Here is a 20205-nt window from a genome sequence, read left to right on the forward strand (position 1 = left end):
TAATTATTGTTCTCCACAGTTATTTTTGTATGAAAATAACAAAAAAATTATCCTTTGAGCGTACTTTTTGCAAGCAAATAATGAAAGTCTGATTTCTGATCAGCTGATTCTACTTGAACAGTTCAAGAAATTCAAGATGTCGGCTTCGGCACTTCGGCAGTGTTTATCAACCTTATTTCAACTTGCTTTTGGTTCGGATTTTATTAGTTTATTAATGTTCAAAAGAATTACAATATGTTTCCAGTTACATTGAAAGCATTTTGTGAAAGTTTTACTGCATTATTTCAATGATTCCTTCAGAAGTGTTGTGCTTAGAAGGGTTTCGGCGATGTTTTGGTAAGTACCGTAACTTGTAAGTTTTTATTTTTATTGTCCTTTTTTTTTTATAATATTCTTCTTATTAAAACTTCATCCACTAATTGAATTCTTTGGCTTTAAATTTCATCAAGAATGATTTTTAATAGTTGTAATTGTTTTGTGATAATAGGCCTACCTTCTTCTAGCTTACCAAAGCCTATCGTACTTTAATGACTAGGTTCTCAAAGAAAACTTTAATTTAAAAGAAAGGTTGCTTATTTAAACTAGGCCCACCTTATTATTTTTCTTTTAACAATTATGATTGAGATTTATAATATCATTCCCCATAGAATTAACCCCAAAATTCATATACTTCTCTAAGTTTCATGTCTCACCAAATTATATTCTTTTCCAGTTGATTACAATGATATAGTTTAATAAATTATGTTTCAAATGTTTCAAATCTCCGGCTTCAGGATATACTAAGTCTGCATAGACTATTTTTGCTATAATAGTACTATTATCAATCTCTATTATTTCCACCATAATTTTACCTTGGTGTTGAAAGTTCTGATATAAATTGGTAAGGATATAGGCTTCTATTATTTTTAAACTTGCCAGAATGGTTACAAACCATAAACATTAAGACATTGTTGGTGTTAATACCACTATATTTGTTGAAAATTAAATTACAGAACCAGGTATCATGGCAATTTACCAGACACAGTTTAGCTGAAGATGTTGCCATGAAACGTGGTTCTGTTATTTAAATTGATTAACAACATCAGTTGAAAATAACCAGTAATATATAGACTGGAATATTGCCTAAATACTATAGTGAGGTTCACGTTATAATGACAGTATTTGATCAACTTTGGTTTTGCTATCCTTGTCTATCATTCGACAAAGCCGGTGGTACTGTCCTTTTCTAGGTCCACAACGATGCCAAGTATGTTTTTGACAGTGTAGAAATATAATTAATTGAAGCAGAGAATCGGCATTGCTATTCTCCTATCTTTATCCACTGTCATTATAACGTGGACCTCACTATAGGTGGGACAGAGCCGATTGACGAGTTTGGTTATATATCACGAGTTTGGAAGGGTTATAAGCAATGAACCGTTAAACTTGGAAAAAAATTCTTCAATGGGTTCAATTCTGTTTGAAATGTAGTTTTATTGTTAATTTTTTTGAAAATTACATGAGTTGGATGACGGCCATCATCAGCAATACACTGATGTAGCGTATTTTTTAAGGTTAAAAATGCATTTTGACACACTGCGAATGGTAAGGCCTGGATCTCCTCTCTGATTCGCTCCTTTAGTTCTTCCAAGGTGTGCGGGCGATCTTTGAAAACTTCATTTTTGAGGTAACCTCATAGAAAAAGATCGCATATGCTTAAATCAGGTGAGCTTGCTGGCCATAGTTATTTGAGAATGGCAACATCACCGTCAATGTCACCTCCCAGCGTTATGTGACAATGCTACAAACGTTTCTGCGCCCCAAATTGGAAGAACTTGGTAAGGAACATGATTTTAGAGAAATGTGGTTTAAGCAGGATGAAGCTACGGCCCACACAGGGCGCATCTCAATGAATGTGTTGAGACAAATGTTCCCAGGGAGGCTTATCTCACTAAGGGTGGAATGGAGGTGGCCGGCACGCTCACCCGAATTAAGCATAGCCTATGCGCTTTTTTCTATGTGGTTACCTCAAAAATAAAGTTTTTTAACATCGCCTACACACCTTGGAAGAACCAAATGAGCGAATCAGAGAAGAGATCCAGGCCTTACCAATCGCAGTGTGCCGAAATACGTTTTAAAACTTCAAAAATACACTACATCAGTGTATTGCTTGCTGATGGCCCCATTTAACTGATATAATTTTCAAAAAATTAACAATTAAAACTACAATTCAATCTGAATTGAACCAATTAAAGAATATTTTTCTAAGTTGAACGATTCATTTCTTATAACCCTTCCAAACTCGTCAATCGGCTCTGCCCCGCTCTGTATATCACGAATTTACTACAAGGTTACAAACAACATGTTTCATCTTCATTGGTATTAAAACATGTTTGTAACTATTTAATAAATTCGTGATATATTCAGACAATATTCCAGTGTTTTATTATGAATAAATATCACCATATCTCATTGAAAGCAGTACCGTATCTGAAGTCTTAAGCCAGTAGTTACACATATATAGATTTTTTGCCTTACTTATAAAATCTACCAGATCAAACTGAACATAACAAACACATGAATACATTATCTGTTTGCCAAGTTATGTCTAATCTAATAGAATTTATAAGGACGGTAAAAAAATCTATGTGTGTGTAACTACTGTTATTCTTTCAATTATGGAAAAAAACCTCAACATTTACATACAATCAAATCAATCATAAGCTACAATCAATTTATAGAGGAATGAGCGTTTAACACTACATTAAATATACCGGTATCAGCTATATTCTATGAAAGGCGGTGGTTAGGCAGAGAATCGGCAACACTGTTCTACTATCTTTCTTCACTGACATTATAACGTGTACCTCACAATAGGCCTATCTGATTGTTTCCGTTTTTCAAGTTAATAATCTCATGATTTCGAATAATCTATTTTAAATTTGATTGTTAATTTTCCAGTTTTTCAACTCGTTTTATTATTATTTTGTTTAGGGATGAACCGAATTGTTGGAGGTGAAGAGATACATGACAACATTTCTCAGTGCAATGCATCGATGCTGATATGAGCTGGAGGACATCCTCATGTGACTTGAGTCATCGACCAGAGCCTTCAAGTGTGGCTGTTGACAGCTGGTGAGTGTTGAAACATACCTCTCTATCATCACATTGTATTCTGTTCTTCTATTGAGCTTTGAATAAGCCTTGCAGCTTATTGTTATACCGGATCACATATGATGAGCTTGTGCTCATAAATTGTTGAATGTGTGATGTGGAGCAAAGCGATGTTGAGATGAAACACTACCGAAAAACATGTGAGTTGAATAGTAGCTTCATTCTATGAAGTACTGCAAATCTTACATGTATCATGCCGGCTCCACACTCTTGTCAAGTGCGTACAGATGACGACGAGCGCGAGAGTGTGGATGACTACTATGCCACCGCTCGCCTTCAATCCCACCAAAAAGATGTATACAGCGCGCCGCTTAACAAGCGACTTGGCGAGAGTGTGGCGCCGGCATGACGAATGCAATGCTGCAGAATTGATGGTTTCTTTTGAGTTGTGTGGAGCATCGCAACTCCAGTCAGCCAGATGAGTTGGCTGCCACATTTTTGCTTTCAATCTATTGAATTCATAATTTCCAATGCAATAGACGCCGTTGAGACAAGAAGAGCTTGTTCGCTATCGTTGACGATTCAATGATTTTTTCAAATGCTATTTTATATCATTTATCAATTGAAAATATTCAGTGACTTAAGGATTCTCGTAACAAAAGAAAAAAAACTAGAATCGTCGAAGTATTTTATTATGTTGAATGAGTTTTTGTTCTTACCCATTCCTCTATATTGCTATATTTAGAATAATTGTAGAATTGTGTCAGAAACTGAGCCGATATTTCTTTCATTACATAGCCTCTTGTGCAGTAATAAAAAAGTGAATTGACGCTCACGTGCTGATAATCTTCAATAATGTTCAATGTCTGTTTGTGTCTATTATTATATTGTAGAGAATTGTTGAATTAAAAACATTTACAGTATATACACATCTTACTTCAAAATACTCGAATTTGACACAACCACTGGGATTGTTATAATTATTCTCAACAAATATAATATATTAACGATATTATTTTAAAAATGTTTGGGAGAGAAGAAATCAGGTTTAACTTGAGCTACTTCTTCCCGAATTTTCATAAAATTATCCAGTAAACAGAGCTGACCATATAACATTGAGAATAGTGTAACAACTGATACTAGTATTTCGTTACTGTAATTCAGCAAAAAAGTGGTTGTGACACTTCAAAAAATTTTTATTCAATACATATGAAATGGATCATTGCTGTGATTTTGTCTTCAAGATCAGTTATTTGCTTTTTAATAGCTTTTCTGTGGCTTGCAATCCACCTCAAACCATCAATATTACTTGAATCTAATGAAAAAATTGCAGTCATTGACCTACCTTCAAAATTACTTCCCTTTTTTGTCACATCCACATTTATTAGACTTGTATACAGGATTGCAGTATCGTGTTGAAACCAAACCTCGAAACTGCAGTCCTGTATACAAGTCTAATAAATGTGGATGTGACAAAAATAAAACTGTGTTTTTTCAATTATGGAAAGTATCCACAATGTCAACTCTCATTCAACAAATTTTATCAAAATTACTTCCCTTTGGTTCGCAACCCAAAACTTGATAATTCAGTTGCACAAGCCTAAGATTCGTGTAGGCTCACCCGTTAACAGTGAACATTCAAAAATGAGTCAATCAATTTTCAAAAATGCCAAGTTCCTAATCTGTCAACATATCATACTAGTTTAGAATCCACCTGGGACAATATTTAGGTCATCGGTTTCCCACAAAATAATTGCATGTCTATAGTAAGGTCTACGTTGTAATTGCAGTGTTTAATTACACATTGGTGTTTTGCTATCCTTGTCTATCATTCGACAGGTAGCGCTGTCCTTTTCTAGTAACGTTGCCAGATCGTTTTTCAACAATGTAGATATAATAATTAATTAACAGAATATTCAATCTTAATAATAAAATTTTATTATTCAATCATTGGAAAACATATTTTGACGAATAAAAGGAAATTGATTATTTCAAACAATTTAACAGTTAATATTACATCAGTTATACCGGTATCAGCTATCCTCCATAGAAGGTAAGGCAAGACAGTAAATCGGCATCATCAACCGGTATCCGGTATCATCAACATTGTTCTCCTATCTTTCTCCACTGCCATTATAACGTGGACCTCACTAAAGGCTCTTATCATATTAAGACACCAGTGGGTCGGCAAGTGTCCGAGGAGTCGCAGGGCATTAGTTGTTATTGCGCTCATTACTACTATTCTCTTGTCAATAATATTGTAATTATTGTATTATGAAGCAATTTTCGGGAGAAATCCTGTTAGCTTCCATGTTTTCTATAATATAATAAAGGAAAGAATTTGGCTTATATACGTACGGGATTGGAAATTCACGAATGACAAATCATCACGTCTGAACTACTCAACTGATTAACTTGAAATTTTGCATATAGATTCTCAATTTACCGAGGATGGTTATTTTAAATTATTCAGATTTTATTAGGTCAAGTTTTCAGTTTGTCAGGTTTTTAATTAGAAACTTGCGGAGCACGGGTTACCTATTTGCATAGATAAATAATAGCGTAAGTTATGCTATTGTTTCTCTATTGTTACTAACTTATGCAATATTGTTTTTCTATGCTATTAGTCATGAATAAATATATTACACTAGGGTCGCCAGTCGAGACACCAGATTTAGGTGGCCGGCTGGTGTCTCACTCGGGTCACCAATCCTGGTGTCTCACTGGTGTCTGAACTTGCTTTATATTCGGCCACCAATGGTTGCTCTCTGGCGTCCCACTGGTGGCTTGGTGTAATATGAGCCTCACAGCTCCATGTGAAGTGATTTTGCTGGATCAATATTGTGTCAGATATTAGAAATGTTGTCTAAAAGCTGTATGAAATGTATTATGTTGATCAACGAGTGCTTTCATAGAAAGCACTGCTTCAGCTGAGAGTACTGTACAAGGTTTGTAATTGCTTCAGCTGAGAATGTACACTACAAGGTTTGTAATACTTTTATCTTTAAAATATTTTGCATCTGTATAATTTATCATTTATTTGTTGTATGTTGTGTTGAGTGACCCCCTACAGAGCAAAGCGCTGCTTTTTCAAAGATTCTTGTTTGTTTGCTATTCACCGCCGTGTTTAGTAGATATTGTATCAAGTACAGTATGTGATGTAGATTTGTCGAAATGCCGAGAGTTATTGCCATAATTATTTGAAATTTTCTTGAAATTTTTGACCATGATTTTTCATAATTCGAATGAAACCTGTTTACCAGCACACAAAGTATCTAACCAGGCAAAAGCCGCTCGGTATAACAGTTACAGTGACTGTCAAAGTTAAGCAAAAATAATTTAAGTTTTTAATTTTTTTACATGCTAGTAGCCCTGAATAAAAACTTAAACATTAGCAATAGTATAATAAAATTGTAGTATTTTTCGATTAGTAACCATAGGTACTTAATTATCCGCACTAATATTTAGTTGCAATAAAAAATTTATAGAATATTATTTCCATTAATTTGCATAAATTATTGAAAGATTCAGGACATCTTGAATTAGTTTAGGGTCCAGCCCAAAATACTGCTTCTAGATTGGTTTACAAGATATATATTTCACTACAGAAATAGATATTTGCCCCCGTAATAAACTGTAGTTCAGCATAGGCCAGTAGTTCCCAATGTGGGAAAAGGGACCAACTATCCTCAACATGTCTTTTGGTTATAGCTATATTTTTGGTAATAAATTCGATTTTCACTAATAAAATAACTGTTTCAACTTGGGATATGTTTTTAAAAATCCTAGCATAATTCGGAGGTTCGTATTCACATTAAAAACTTATCTCCAATAAGGGGAAGTAATTTTTAGGTAGTGGAATAATTTTTGTGGCAATTTGAATTAATAGGACAGAGATTTTCGACATTTTGTAGTTTGATCATTTGACTTCAGTAGTAGAAGGAGAGAGCTTTGCTTGGCTTGCTACAACCTGCAACACGCCAGTCGATCGCTCTTCCTTGTCTGTTGAAATGCTACCTAGTGCTTGTCGCTCGCTATCCTCTTATTACTTTTCAAATAGTAATGCACTAATTACTCTGTACATTATCATGAATATGTTCACTATGCGCTCCCTTGTATGTATTTAATTTTGGAGTATCGTTAATGTGGCTGTGAAATATTAAGGATTAATTTTGTGTCGGTGATATTCGCCTTTGAACCTGGTCTTCATGCACGTATGAAATGTATTTATCAATCATAACTCATCCCTCATATTATAAATTGTAATACATTAGCCAATTCTTGTTTATTGTAGAACGCTAGTCTTTCATTACATTTCATTTTATTTTTCATCTAGTTTTGATGTAGGATTTTAGAATCACTTTACCCAGAAACCTCTACCTGATTTCAAGATGTCCGCTGGCCTTGCTGGCATATTTCAGATAATAGGCTAAATTATTTATTTTATTTTTCACTTTTATTTATTTTAAAATACTAGTAAAGCTCTTGGAATTCATAAATTAATTAGAGGGATCTTATATTCAATTAAAATAGGCTCTCCAGTAAAGGAATGTAATTTTCTAGTAGTGAAGTTATTTTGAAGTTGATTTGTAATATTATCAAATAGATTCAAGCCATCTTGAAATTTGGTTAGTTGAGGTTGAAGGTGACTGCCACAGAGCGTCGCCAGGCGTCGCGACTCGTCACGACCACGTGACCGCAATGCCGCTCTCTGATTGGCTGGCTGTCCTGGCGAGCTCTTTGTCTAGAGCAGAAAGCAGAACCTGCAACTCGTTTCAGGACGACACTTTTACAAAGATAGGCTGAATGCTAGTGGTTTCCTTGCAAATGTCCTATTTATTTAGATGAATAATGTGTCAATTGTGACGAATATGTTGATTAAAGACCTCTTGCTATGTATTTTATTATGCGGTAGTGATAATATATGCTGTAAATATGAGTTTTATGTTAGTGAAAAGAGATTCCTCTATGTGCTGAAATCAAGGTAGGAAATGAATTTAACCTTTATCATCACTTCTTATATTATTCAGTTGAAACTAATGTTTCTATCAAAAAGTATTCTTTCAAATTCATTGCATTGTGATCAATAGGCTCCCGGTTTGAAGGCTAGTTCTGGTTAAGAAATTATTTATAATTCTATTTAAACAAAATCTCAATTTAGAGTTACGACATATTGAAATTTTGATTGGTTGGAGGAAGGTTAAAGAAGGTCATAGAATGTTTTGATAGAAGCAGCTCTCTGATTGGCTGTCACAAGCCAATAGGGCTCTCACTAAGACCTTACTGCAAGCTAGCTTTTTCTTGATTCAAGCAGTTCTCTTCTCTTGTATCAACTGGTCTATATAGTAGGACAGCTGCTTCTCACATTGCTAATAATAGTCTTATTTGTTTCTACCAAGTTTTATGGTAATTATTTATTGTATTATAGCGAATAGGTTTACTAACTGTGTGACAGAATGATGTGTTAAATTTAGGGTTTGTGTTTTTGTTAGCCGTTTAGTGAAATTGCAAGTAAAGTTTTGTGTTAGTGAAACATGATTTTACCAGTATTGTTTATGAATAAAGGTATGGATAGTTATTAATTTATTATTATAAATTACCTTCTTGTAGGCTACAATTTTACTTTTTCATTAGCTGAAGTCATTAAATAATAGACTTACCTAATTCTATTTCATGTTTCAATATCTTACATTTATTTTACAATATAGTATTTTAGCTAGTGGTTTCAATTTGATAAAAGCAACTCTCTGATTGGCTCACAATAATGGCTTTGTCCAAGCAGTTTTATCGTATCAACTGGTTGCCTTGCTAATCGTAGTCTTATTTCTTGTTAGTTATCTAGTTTTTCATAGTAATTATTTATTGTATTATCGCGAATAAGTTACCTAACTGTATTACAGAATGATGTGTTCAATTTAGGGGATGTGTTTTTGATAGCTGTGTAGTGAAATTGCAAATTAGTTTTGTGTTAGTGAAATATGATTTCAACGGTACAGTTGTGAATGAAGGTATGGATAATATGTCTACTATTATTATAACTTATCCTCTTGTAGGCTAAATAAATCCTACTTGATTCTGATGTTTCAATCTCTTTACATTCAGGCTAGTTGGGTACTTCATTTTAGGTTACTATAATATTCTAGCTGTGATTATTAAAACACGGTAATTTATTTCCTGATTCGTAGATGAATAGCTACAAAATTCATATTTATTAGCGATAATTTTTGAGTTATAACTTATATTAAACTTATTCAAAATACAAACGTAATATGAAATTGTTTGGTTATGTTGAATTTGTTGAGGGTGTTACATTGACCGTCCTACAAGTTGACTGACCTCATGACGTCATAAATACGGTGAAATTGTATACACCAGAATCGTGCCACTGCTTTCATGATGATAAATTTGCTGACTCTAGAAGTTCGAGGCTTGGTAGTTCCATGAATGGCCGCTTGGAAGTGTCAATTGCTGCTTTGTTTTCGTTGATTCGTTCATGTTTTTGTTTGTTTGAATCTGAAAGGCTAAGAAATGAACTTAAAATTATTATTTTTAATCTGGATTGAATTAATAATAATAGATATTTCAAGTTGATTGAAGCCAGTGAAGTGAAATATTTTTTTGATAATAATTTAATGAGTTTGATTTAGCCTAGTGGTTAGGCGTATTGTTGAGGTTATTTTTGATTTTACCGTCTTCAGGTTTGTTAAAACAAATACCTACAATGATTATATTGATTAAAATTGCAGATTAATATTATTAAATTCTATTCTTTGTTCTATTGAATTGTACATTGTATTTTTCGCTTGTTATCACTTGAGGGCTAAAGTGCAGGTCCAGTGCCAACATACCTATTATCAAATTTTTGGTTGGGATCGATTTAGTATGTTATTTTGAGCACAAAATCACAAAAATTAAACGGCGCTCACTATTGTTTTTTAAATAAACTAAGTTCAAAGTAGCACAATTTTACATGCATTTAACCTATGAGTAGCAGCCATTTTGATTATTTAAATCATCAAATTATGATATTCCTAATCTGAGTTTTCCTAACCCAAAGCTTTTTGTAGGCTACCTACATTGTGGCCTGTGTTTAATAATTGTTTGGGCTAAAGTGCACGTCCAGTGCCAACATACCTGTCATCAAATTTTTGGTTGGGATCGATTTAGTATGTTATTTTGAGCACAAAATCACAAAAATTAAACGGCGCTTAATTGATTAAACACTTGATTTAAATAACACTTGAGCGTCTTGTTTGGAGATTTGAAAACAGCTTTGTTTCTTCTCCTTTATATTTTCCGGTTAGGTATAGAGTTCTGATTACGGTTATTCAAGGTTTATGCTCATATAAAATCTTTCCATCATTCAATTATCAATAAATAATAGTTTATATTTGGTTGATAGCCTAACTCTGCTTAAGAGCTTTAAATTTATTGGCTTATTTTTCATAGAAAAAATGTTCAATCAATGCTTACACCGTTAGTTTTGAGTCGTTTCGTGAAATTTTAGTAAATAATATTTACTAGGCTAATACTTTTTCGAGTTGTATTTAGTTGGATTTGACTAAAATAAAATTATAATTGGTAGGCCTACTCAACTACTAGGCTAGGCTACTTACGATGAAAATGATTTAATGCACCTAAGTATTCCCTTAGATTTCAGGGGCTCCTTTAGGTGTAGGGCGTAAATCCTCTACCCTAAATTGAATGACTGCCTCTATTTTTGACCTAGTAGGGCGAAATTTGGGCGCAGTCGGCCCTCTCTTACACTCAATTCTCCACTTAACCTTACACTTAAATCTTAGAGCTTTTGAATTTTAAACTGCAACCTTCAAGGAACTTATTAAAAAATGTTATGTCTTGATATGACCATATAGGATAGTGCCTAGTTGAATTTAACATTTTTTTATTTATTTAGCAATATTGAATTTTGTTATAATAATCTTAGGACATTGAACGTTTACTATATGGAAGATGTGTTTATAATCATAGGCATTTCTGTTTAGCGGATTATGGGTTTTAAATGTATTGCCTTGTAGACTTGTAGACCTACTTGTAATATTGAGCGGTGTTTTCTTGCAGCTAGTGGATGGCCTAGTTGACTTGAGTTAATTGCTAGTATTGTAGTAGAACTCCAATCATCCAAATCGTTTGCTTTTAGAAGAAAATCGACGACATTTTCGCGTATTTCAGATACATTCAAATAAGAATAACTGTCTTAATAATTATATTATGATTAATTTATACCGTGAAGTATTTAACCGGTTATAATTCAAGTAAATAATAACCTACTATAATATATTTAATTAATGTTTTTTACGATTCTCAGTTTTTTTTGTGAAATCTTATCCGAATATTTGATTGACCGAATGCGGTCCCGTACCCAATTAATTTGTATAGGCTGATTGGAGTTCTACTTCATAGTTTGGGTAAAATAAGTTGAGACTTGGCCATCCATCCGAAGAAATTACATGGTTCCCAATTCGTGTAAAATTGCAACTTTCTCAAATTTCCAATTCAACGTCAGAATTGGATGTAGAATATCATCCCCGATATCCTAGTAGTGCTGGAAACGTTTCAGGGTTGAAGGATCAAAAGGAAATTCAACTTTAATGATAAATGATTACATTGCGAAAATTTGTTTCTCTTTTAAATATCACTTCTCTCAGAATCATGGGGCGTCGTAATGCGTAATAATTTTATATCAAATTAACGGGGAGAATGTCTTCTTTCTATTAGTGTCTGGATAATCTTTACCCGACCTATAGTAGTTATTTTTTAATTAAACAAAAAATGTTCTAGCATGTCGAAAATTTAATGTTTTCTGCTCGAAATGTCTCGACATTGACGAACATGAACATTAATTAAAAAATAACTATAGGTCGGATCAAAATTATCCAAACACCAATAGAAAGGAGACATTCTCCCCGTTAATTTGATACAAAATTATTACGTATTACGACGCCTCATGATTCTGAGAGAAGTGATATTCAAAAGAAAAACAACTTTTCGCGATGTTTCCAATTTTATTGACCGAGCGAACGCGAAGTGAGGTCTAAGATTCAAGTCGACGGTTTGGCATTTCTTTTAATGTTTAAATGTTTATATGTTGCGCATTTACGGCGAAACGCGGTAATAGATTTTCATGAAATTTGACAGGTATGTTCCTTTTTTAATTGCGTTTCGATGTATATACAAGGTTTTTGGAAATTTTGCATTTCAAGGATAATATAAAAGGAAAAAGGAGCCTCCTTCATACGCCAATATTAGAGTAAAAATCAGACTATAGATATTATTCATCATAAATCAGCTGACAAGTGATTTGACAGATGTGTGGAGAAGCCAGTCTATTGACGTATTTTCATAGGGTCTATAGTTTCAATCAGGTACTTGTGGATGAGAATACTGCGTGAGGTCTACTGTTCACAGAACTACTAGTCATTAAAGTTGAATTTTGATCCTTCAACCCTGAAACGTTTCCAGCACTACTAGGATATTGGGGATGATACTCTACATCTAAGTCTGACGTTGAATTTGAAATTTGAGAAAGTTGCAATTTTACACGATTTGGCAACCCTGTAATTTCTTGAGATGGAGGGCCAAGTCTCAACTTATTTTACACAAACTTTAGTTACATTTGCGCTGCTAGTTAGATTGTTTGTTGACATGAAGCAGACTGAATTAGACTCTCAAATAGACTTTATTGTAATCTACATCTATGGTTATTTCTATTCAGGCAGGCCAATAACGATAGGACAAGTATGTTGATCATGTGTGAACACACATGTTTGATATACAAATTGTGTCTTTGGCGAAAGCCTTTGAACAAAATTTGTTGATGTTAGGGTTTTGTATCTTCAATTATGTTTATTTTTTTCTTAGCTGATCTATTTGAGGTTACATTATTTTTTTTATAATTTGTAGCCTAATTTTCCAGTGTTTTTTAAAGTTATTGTTATTGGTTGTTTATTATAAGTTGGAATTTTTTTGTTTTTCAAGGCGTTTTTCTAGTTGAAGCCTTTCACATTTTTTCGTTCGATGACACGTCCGTTACACATGTTCGACACTAACTTGTCCTGTCGTTAGTGGCCACTCCAAGCAATATTATTGGTTTGTACATTAAATATATCAGTCAACTGACCATTCACAAATATTATATTCGTATGATACAGTATCATATTATTTTCGTATTATTCCGTATCATATAATCGTATGATACAGTATCAGCCTGCGGTGAATTGAATTGAATAATTGCCTTCATTAAGTACGGAGTTAGGACACTAGGTCCTCTCTGGCACACAACCCTTGCAACAGCGACACTGTGAGGATGTAGGGCTCAACGTCCCACTTGTCTCAGTTTGTCTGGAGTAGGCACTCGCACATTCTGAGGCACTATGCACCCTATGCAAGTGGAATGCATTTACAATGTACAGCCGTTGGATGGGTGACCAATTGTTATTTGCCTGTCTCAAATAACTTGCCTTTATGTGATTCCGGTGGCTCGGATCTGTGACCATAATCATTCCTCTCATTATTCATCATTAGCAGCTAAACAAATCTGGCTCGAATCCATTTCATAAATAGCCTATCACTACTTGATATTTGTGTTTAAGTTCCTTCTGCTGATACGTCGACTGCTTAATTTAAGATTTGATTGTAGAGTTTTAATAATTTCAATGGCTTTTATTGTTTGTTTCAGATTGGTGGAGGTGGATGCATGGATGCTGATGTGAGCTGGGCGGGCGGACATCCTCATGTCATGTCCCGAAGATTTCAAGTAGGACTTGACAGGTCAGTCTTTCAACATGCCTCTCTATTCTCCATCTTGAAATTTTATAAATTTCCATTCATTTTTGAAATTTCTCATAAGCTCAGGTCTTCCAGAATATTATCATATCATATATTATCATAATAGACAATAAATTATAAAAAAATATGAAAACTTAAGATATTAGATGATTATCAACTTGTTTATTCTTGCATTTAAACTTGAAAATGGCCAATGTGAGCCGAATCTAGTTGTTTTAAATAGAAGGGTAGTTAAGTTTTTTATATTGTTTTTAATAATTCTAATAATGTAATCCATACAAGTGAATTGATAATATGAAATAGACAATAAATATAGCACTCTTATGTTGTCGGTGTACTGATAAAGTAGCCATAGAAAAATCGGCGAATTTCTGATTTTGTGACTAATGCCAAGATACTGTTTAAAACTTCGCGTGAAAAAATGTCAAGTAAATATTTCAAACTGTTTGATTTGATGTAGGCCTACTTGTCATGATGTTTTGTAGTAGTTGAAGGGAATGCACTCATTCTAATACTCCCTGCCCTGGGTGCAAATATTTGGTGTCACTTTCCAGTATGAGATCTGAATCTGAAAGATCTAAAGCCGCGTTCACACCACTACACAACTCTTGTCAATTGAGTTTTCAACGAGTTGCGGCAATTTGTTGCCAATTGATTAAAAATCGCAGCAACATTTTGTCGTCAACTTGTTATTGTTTCTCAATCAGTGTGGGGAAACACTGAGAAAGTTGCCAACAAAATGTTCCCTCTCTACAAGTCGACGCCGACTATGCTCTCTTGGCGAGAAAATCGACAAATTTAGTTGCACTTGATTCCAGTTTCTCTACAAATTTTTTTCGTAGAAAACTATTTTGTTGATAACTTATGTGTAATTTCAGCTTAATATTGCATATGATTGTTTGTGTAATGGGGTCCTTAGGTTGTAGCATAGAATAAAGAATCTAGATTGTTAATTCTATGGTTTTAGTAAAACCTTTTTATTTGAGATAATTTGATGGATTTTAAATGAATATTTTTGTGTTGCAGCTGGTGATGGAGATGAATTTGAAGGCGATAAGAGTGGACAGCATAGGCAGAGTTTTGGACAGGTTAGTGTTGTCATTTCTCATCTATTTCATTATTTTTCGATTCAAGTTGTGTGCCATTATGTTTTGGTGTTGACCATCAGAAAGTATTCATGAACCGCATTTGAGGCTGACTGCATTCTCAATCAAGTAAGAAGGACATGTTGAATCCAAATAATTGAATTTCAGAGTAATTTGCAATTATGATTTTTATTTTATCTTGGACAGAGATAGCCCTCTCAGGCTGGTGGCTGTCCACTAACCACGTGACATGCATGATAAATATATGTGTACACACACATGTCGTCATACATTGTTGTGTCATCACAGCCAAAGACTTCAAACAATTTTTTTTTAGGTTCGGTATCTTCGATTTTTTCTTCACTACTCTATTTTCCGTTGAATTATTATTGTTTCATTTTAATTTGTAATTTCCCAGTGGTTCATTTATTGTTATTGGTTGTTCATTTTATGTTAAAAGCTGCTGTCAAACTGCAGTTTTTTGTTCAAAGCCTCTCGCTTATGACAAAACATGCATGGTGAACAATAATGTGTGTGCTCATGCATGTATACACATGTTCATCATGCATGTCCTACCGTTAATGGCCAGCCTTAGATGAGCAGCTCTAGGAATGATAATAAAATTGCCTCCTATTCAGCAGCATGCACCAATAATAGGCCTAAGTGTTTGTTTCAATTGTAAATTGAAATGAAAAGTCCAATCATTCACTCAGAAGTGTCTCTCTTCATTAAATACTCATTGAAATATTCATATTTGTATATTGAAATATTCATATTTGTATAAAATATTGTATTATCAATTTATATTTTATTGAAGCTGGTAGACTGTAACCACAGAGAAAAGATAACATAGGAAGATATCCCATGGTATAGGTTGTTTGTGTTACTAATTTCAAGCCGATTTTTGTTAACTCAAGCCAACTACTGTCCATTATTACTGTTTTGGCCGGGTGAGAGTGTAAGAATGGCACAGTATGAGAGACTACCGGCGTCACATAGCTTCACGAAAAATACCTTTTATGACTATCGGCATGAGTCAACATTGAAAATTTGAACATAAACGCCCTATACCATGAGATTTATTTTTATGCTATCTTTATTCTATGCTGTTGTAGCCCATTTGCAGGCTTCTGGTTCATTGACTTATCAACAAATTATTTCATATTGCAAACTTTTATTGAAGGATTTTCATATAAGTTTTTATACTGTTATCTCACCACGATTTAAGACTGGATATTTTTAATAATTTACTGCTGATTAAGAATACAGAATATACAGCAATATGCTGAAATTACAATTCAAAATTTGTTGATCATTTGCACAAATTTGATAAATTTTAATGGTGATTAAATGCCACCAAAACCAATTGGAGAAGCCTTCTTTTCAAAAATCCTTCCCAGATTGATTCTCTTGACATTTAATCCTGATTAAAATATAAGAGGATTTCATGCAACCGGACCTTACAGTACTAGATCATGCAGTAGTTGCGCACTTCGTTTTCGCACTATAGTCTGTGCAACCCTTAGTTTACAGAACGGGGCTTTATGGCCATTGCTATTTCAATATAAAATTAGGAGTACACTGTTGCCGTTTCTATAAAAAAAGGCCGTATTGCTCTTTCTCTTGCAAAATTAGCTCTCAGTTTCTCTGAATGTTGTGAAACTTGGCAGCACTGTACTCCATAAGAGCAATGGTGCAATCTAAGATTTGCACAGACTAAAGTTTATTTATTATTATTTATTTTAATGATTTTATTTTTTATTAGCGGATAACCCGCTAATTAAGAACTTGACTTACTGAGATCTAGAAAAATTTCAAGTAGGCCTATAACCATCCTCGGTAAATTAAGAATCAATATGCAAAATTTCAAATTAATCAGTCCAGTAGTTCTGACGTGATGATGCGTCATTTGTGAATTTCTTATCCCGTACATGTTTAAGCTAATTCTTCCCTTTTATTTTAGATAGATTTTAATGATCTTATCATTAACAATTTTATTTCCTATCATCCATTTTTATACTATTGGAACTTGTCTATGGTTCAAAATATTGACAAGCGCCCTGGATTCCCTCGGAAGGGTGACCGTTTGTAAAGAGGTATCAGTTGTTGTTTTTTGCTCTCTAGGAATGGCTATTGAAATGCACTTGGAATAATTTTATTGCAAATCCCATAATAATGATGCATTTTTTGTTGTTTTGCAGTGGACAAAACGGACTTCGCAGCCACAGAACAACATGAGTCACTTCACTTCTGCTTCTGCTACAACGTCATCTTCTTCTTCTGCTACTACTGATACTACTTCTACTGATTCTACTGCTACTGTTACTGCTTCTGCTGATACTGCTACTGCTGCTACTACTGTTGCTGCTGCTTCTTCTGTGCTGAGAAATCCACACTTTTGGACGTTTGTAGCTGATTGCTGATCATTGCAGTAATAAGGTGTTACATCTGTGAGTTCACTTAGATTATGATGATTCTCTTTTACTTCTTCTTCTTCTTCTACTTCTTCCTACTAACACATTTTGTATTGATATAGGGTGATTGTTCATTGCATTGTTATAGCCAATATTAGTTTCATTTAGTAGACTATAATAATATGAAATCTGTTACATGACATTCAAAAATTTGGAGGATTCAGAGCAAGAATTTTTTTCTCTTATTCATGAAATGGAGGTGCAATATACAAGCATAGAAATTTAGTAATAGAAAAAAGTCGGTGGAGTTATGCAGCTTGAGGTACGTTTAGACGTGTATACAATTGTAGATTAATTTGTATGAGATTCAAGGGTGATTATATAAAGATTGGAATCGAATATATTGCAGCTCATAAAAAATGATTGAATAAGGAGATTGATCATACTTGTAATTTTGACATGTATCTCATGCAAATGTATTTTATATTTGTATACAATTCTTGACGTACCTTGGAATGTATAATTGGAGAAGTGGAGCTGTGCTTGTATACTAAGGTAGGTGATCACCTCATCGTGGAACACATGCCGCCGATTATGCAGATCTCCGAATCACCGCCACCTGTCTATTTATTAACCATATTACAACGAAACAGTCTGCAACTATTGGACCAGAGATCTATAGACATTAGACAAAGTTTTATGCAGAACAATATTTTCAAGTAGTTGAGACCTTTACACGAATGTACAAATTTACAAAATGATTATAGTGAGTTCCTCGTTATAATGGCAGTATTTGATTAGCATTGGTGTTGCTATCCTTGTCTATCATTCGACAAAGCAGATAGCGCCATCCTTTTCTAGCTCTGCAACGTTGCCAGATCGTTTTTAACAATGTATAAATATAATTAATTTACAAAATATTTATTTTTAATTATAAAAAATTAATAATTTGATCATTGAAAAACATATTGACAAATGAAATATAAATTATAGATTATTGTAATCAAGATATATAACATCAGATATACTAGTATCAGCTATTCTTTTTAGAAGGCAGAGAATTGGCAACGCTGTTCCTCCTATCTTTCTTCACTGCCATAATAGCGTGGACCTCACTATTGTAAAATAGACAAGTAGCCCACCTCTCTACAAAAACAAGATTTAGTCGAGTATCCAGGCTGTTACAAGTTGCAAATTTATTCTTTCAATATTATTTTAATACATTTCAAATCTTGTATTTGTTGGCTGAATTGACGTTTGATTAGTAGAATTTTAGATAAATTTCTTGGTGATGAAGTAAAATGTTTTGATCGTTTGCTGAAAACGTAGTCTCAGAAGCAGAAATGTTTTGGTATTTGCTAAAACCGTAAATTCAGAAACATGAGTTCAATTATTGCTTCAATTGAATATTTTTGAAACTTGTCAATTACCTGGTTACAGTATTTTTGAATGATTTTAGTGCCTTTAGCTGTGGAGGTGTTGAACTATTTCGATAATTTGTTACATTCGTGGAATGGTTTATTCAAGTATGGTTCTGTTGAGGAAGCAGTACCTCTCAGGCTACAGTAATGTGTTTCAAATTGATTCAAATACAGTAAAAGTGTTACAATTTCCAGTCAAGTGTTTGTTGTAGCATTTTTGCTGTAAATTCCTTTATCCTTGAATCGGTTGGTGTGAGAGAATAATAAAATATTTCTGATTTGGTTGTTTTGCAATCATTTTTCCTTCATCATGAATCAGTTTGAAACACATCACTGCTTATTCGAAAATTATGTAAAATTAAGTGTTTTATTCAGCGCTTTGAGTTGTCACAAACTGGTATTGTAGTTTGTATGGAGTAGTTTCAATACAAAAATGATTAATTGTTGAATGATTAATGAGAGATTACTCTCAGTCAACAGTAATGCTTATCAAATTAATTCCAATACAGTAAAAGTGTTGCAATCATTTACATTCTAATAATACTGTAGAGTGAATATTGTAGCATTTTTACTGTAAATTCCTTTATCCTTGAATCGGTTGGTGTGAGACAATAATAAATGATTTCTGGCTCTGGTTGTTTTTCAATCATTTTTCCTTAATTATGAATCTGTTTTTTAAAATGATAGTGATATTCAGGCTACCATATGCTTACTATTTCCAGTACTACGCATGCGCTGTCAAGTGTTACATTCTCAAATTGAAGTATAGCGAACTGGAAGATTGAAGGAAATTGTGATGATGCTCATTCTCTGACAAGTAATGGCACATGTTTCACTTACGAGCAGTAGTTTGGCAAGCATTACTTGACAGATGCATACGACTTGTTTGAAGCACAAGGCACAGTATCAATCAAACAAGGATGTTTATATTATAAGTTGAGTGTGATAATTGATTTAAATTCTTGAACAACATTGTTGGGTTGTGATTCTACATGGAGCTGGGTACAACCCAACATGTCTTCTTTGAATCCTCCAATATTTCAATTTAAAATTGAGCATAAATATTAGTGATCAAGTGTGAAATGGATATACTGTACTGAATCACCCTTTATCATGTAAGACTGTAATTAGGATATTTTATGTCAGGATTAGGATATTAATATATATATATATATTAATTAGGATATTTATATAATCTAGTAGTCTAGATTTCTTCTTTTTTCTCTTTCTCTTTCTCTAATAGTCTAGATATCTTCTTCTTTCTCTAGTAGTCAAGTCTTCTTAGGATATTTATGTCAGGATTAGGATATTAATATATATATATATTAATTAGGATATTTATATAATCTAGTAGTCTAGATTTCTTCTTTTTTCTCTTTCTCTTTC

At 33.4% G+C, this 20205-nt stretch overlaps 1 long non-coding RNA gene across 1 annotated transcript; it reads left to right on the forward strand.

Moving 5' to 3' along the window:
• Positions 1-124: 124 nt before the first annotated feature.
• On the forward strand, positions 125-19958 carry LOC111044219. Its single transcript, XR_005572601.1, has 5 exons — positions 125-336; positions 2974-3114; positions 13790-13881; positions 14926-14987; positions 17186-19958. It is a non-coding gene; the product is annotated as an uncharacterized LOC111044219 (long non-coding RNA).
• Positions 19959-20205: the final 247 nt, after the last annotated feature.

Source organism: Nilaparvata lugens, chromosome 12 (genome assembly GCF_014356525.2).
Source record: "Nilaparvata lugens isolate BPH chromosome 12, ASM1435652v1, whole genome shotgun sequence".
Classification (NCBI taxonomy): Eukaryota; Metazoa; Arthropoda; class Insecta; order Hemiptera; family Delphacidae; genus Nilaparvata; species Nilaparvata lugens.